The sequence below is a fragment of the Ailuropoda melanoleuca genome, chromosome 8, assembly GCF_002007445.2.
Source record: "Ailuropoda melanoleuca isolate Jingjing chromosome 8, ASM200744v2, whole genome shotgun sequence".
NCBI lineage: Eukaryota > Metazoa > Chordata > Mammalia > Carnivora > Ursidae > Ailuropoda > Ailuropoda melanoleuca.
In genome coordinates, this window is record NC_048225.1 from 127,089,963 (window position 1) to 127,093,554 (window position 3,592).

Genomic DNA, 3,592 nt, shown 5'->3' on the forward strand with positions numbered 1-3,592 from the left:
CCGGCGCTGGGGGACCCTGGGGAGGGCTGCGAGGAGGTCCTTAGGGGCAGGAAGGTGGCTGGTACAATCGTCCGGCCCCAGCACCAAACGCCCTTGAGCACACGCGGAATCCACAGCCGGGGAGAGTCGGTCCTGCCGTGGGTGGAGGAGTCACAGCAAGGAGCAGAGGCCGCGCCCTGCCCTCGAGGGGTGCACAGTGCTGGGCAAGCGCCCCAGGACAGCTGCCACGGGCTGAGCAAGGACCTGTCCGACCTCACCGCTCCCCGGCTGGGAGCCCCCCATGTCTCCCCAGTGCCCAGGAGCCAAAGACAAAGCGCCCCAGCTAGCACCCCTCGGTTTGGTCCCCCGGGCTCCCCACCCTTCCCGCTCACTCATGTCCAGAGGACTCAGGGGCTCAGGGCCCCACATCCTCAACCACTTCCCCCTCCACCCTCCTCTACCCATCCCTGCTACTTTATCCTGAAGATCACCTGTTCACCCGTAAACCCACTCCCTCAGTGGCCACCTCCTCTCTGAAAGTTTTCTTGGCCTCATGAAACCTGGCTACAGGCAGAGTGGCCCACTCCCTACCCCCCCACCCCAGCTTCTAGTTAATTCCTATCATTCCTTTTTTTTTTTTTTTAAGATTTTATTTATTTATTTATTTGACAGAGAGAGAGAGACAGACAGCGAGAGAGGGAACACAAGCAAGGGGAGTGGGAGAGGAAGAAGCAGGCTCCTAGCAGAGGAGCCTGATGTGGGGCTCGATCTCTGAACGCCGGGATCACACCCTGAGCCGAAGGCAGCCGCTTAACGACTGCACCACCCAGGCGCCCCTGCCCTCCGCTCTTGGCCTCCACGCCCTGTCACACCCGTCAGAAGGCAGCTCTGTCCCCTGAGGCCCTGGAGGATGCACATGGCTCTAGGTATGACGGCTTTGAACTGCCGAGTAGTCTCTGTCCACCATAGGATGCCAGCTCCTCGCGAGGAGAGGACGGGCTTTGACATTCCGTGCGTGGATGGTATCTTGTCCCCTCAAAACTCATATGTTGAAGCCCTACCTCCCACTGCTACTATATGGGAAGATAGGGCCTTTAAAGAAGTAATTACGGTTAAAAGGGGTCATCAGGGTGGGGTCCTGATTTGCTAGGATGGGCGTCCCTGTGAGGAGAGGGAGAGACACCAGGGAGAGACCCCCAGCTGCCCTGCACGAGTGCAGAGGACGGGCCGTGTGAGGACACAGCAAGGATGCAGCCATCTGCAGGCCAGGAAGAGAGTTCTCACCAGAAACCAACCCTGCTGGCATCTTGACCTTGGAATTCCAGACTCCAGAACAGTGAGAAAATCAACTTCTGTCGTTTATGCCCCCCAAGTCTGTGGTATTTCATTACGACAGCTCAGACTAATACATGTGGGGCCTCAGAGAAAGCAGCCTGGGGCAGGGCGGGGGCACCATACAAACCGTCTTGATCTCTGCCCAGCGGTGTGCAGGGTTGAGGGGCTCCCAGACCCCGGCCTCCACAAACCCAGCCAGAGGGGAGGCCTGCAGCCTGACCTCGCCCCAGCCGAGGAGACAGTGCTTAACGGGGCCCCTCACAGTGCCAGGAGCTGGCAGGAAAGACAGGAACCCGCCCTTGAGCCGCTCCTCTGTGTCAGACAGACCTTCTGCGGGCTCAGCACCCACTTACTGGGGGGACCCCACAGCCACCCCTCCAGAGAGGTGTTCTTGCCCCAGTTCCCAGATGGGGCACCTGAAGCTTGGAGGGATGGAGCGATTGCCCAGGCTGACCCTGGCACGAGGGTAAAGGGGGACGAACACACAGGTAGAGGGGACAGAGAGTCACAGCCTCAGAGAGACTAAGGCTCTCCCAACACCCTCCATCCGATGAGAGAGGCCCACAAGAGAGCCGGCCTGCACTGGGACAGAGTTGCGGTGGGACGGTGAGCTGTACCTGGGTCTCAGAGATCCCTGCACCTGCCTGGGCCCAGGCCTCCAGACAAAGAGCGTGGGAGGGACTCCATTTGAAAGGTGAAAAATGCTTCTGTTGCAATTGTCGCAAAGTGCATCAAAGCAGCGGGCAGGGTTTCCAGAACTGGGCTGTGCTGAGCAGAACCAGCCACGCAGCAGCTCAGAGCAGAGGCCCAGCATCCAACGGGCCATGACAGTACAGGGAGGGGTCTGGGGAAGATGTCCAGGGCACCTCTCAGTCTCATAGCCAATCCCTGGAGTCTGGGACCTGGTTAAGGCCACAGTGTTTCAGGAGGAGGGAGCAGGCAGCTGCGGGGAGGTAAGGCCCTGGGGTGTGGGTGGTGACAACGTGGGCCGGAAAGCGCTCCCCTGCCGGAGCTGGTGGGCAAGCAGCTCTTCGGGCTGCAAGCCAGGCGTCCAGGCTCCTTCCTGGGCACAGGGCAGCAGACAACCGAGCTCCAGGAACCACCGCGGCAGCCCCGAAGCCAGCCCAGCCCCGGCCACGCACTCCCCTGCACCTGCCCGCACGCCGTGCCTGTTCCCTTGTACACGCATCTGCAACACTGGTGCCACTTCTAGAAACGCCTCTGCCCGCCTTCTTCCACCCTGCTCCCTCCACGACTCCGCTCACCCTCCTCTGAGGTCCCAGAGCCCCATGCACGCATGCGTGCCCGGCCAGCCGGGCTCCCGCAGCGCCAGCCTGCACCACCACGTCCTCTGTTGGCAGGCCCGGCTCCCCCACCTGGCATCTTGAGGCAAGATCCTTTTGCTCTCTGGGTTCTTGGCACCAAGAACAGTGCCTGGCACTTAGTCCTGGACCGTTGGCATAAATCATAGTGAAATTAGTAAAGGAAGATCTAGTTTCTAATATCAACTTCTGAGATGCTGGAACACCTGGCCAGGGCACATCACTTCTCTGAGTTTCAGTGTACCCTTCTGGAAAATGGGGGTAATGGTCCCTGTCCCTTTACTGGAGAGCATCAAATGAGACAGCAATGGGATTGGTCTCTGGTGTGGCAGGAGGCATAAGCGCACCGCGACTTTAAGAAGTCAGCATCAATGTTACAATTACTGCTAATAATGTTGTTTCTGATCAGAACCTGCTTCCCCCAGGACTGTCCCTCCTTCCCCCAGGATTGCTGGGCCCTAACCCAGCTTCATTATCTGCTGGAAGGGGAAGCCAGGCCCCCTCCCTCCCACCCCTTTATCTCACAGATTTCGTATGAATTCAAAAAGTCTTCCAGAGGTCTGCCCCACATCCTTCCTGTTGCAACCCTGCTCCCATCACTCCTCATGTACCCTAAGAGCAAAATCCTGTGTAGGAATCTCCCAGGAGCCCAAAGCCCAGCCCCTTATTAGGGCTTATCCTTTTGAGGCTGACATCCCCATTGCTACTGCTCAGAACCGAAGCTGAGGGAGAGACAGGGAGGGAGGCAGAGGGAGAAAAGGAAGTCCTGGTCTGGAGTGAGAGGAGTGGAGGGAGAAACAGGAGGGATTGAAGTCAGATGGCAGTCAGGACTTCCCAAAGCCTGAGCACAGAATGACACAAATACCCACCACCACCTGCAGCGGCCTGGCTTCCGGGGGAGGGACAAGTGTCTTTCGGCTTTCCATGACGCGGGTCCTCTGCCAGGGCTAGGGCTG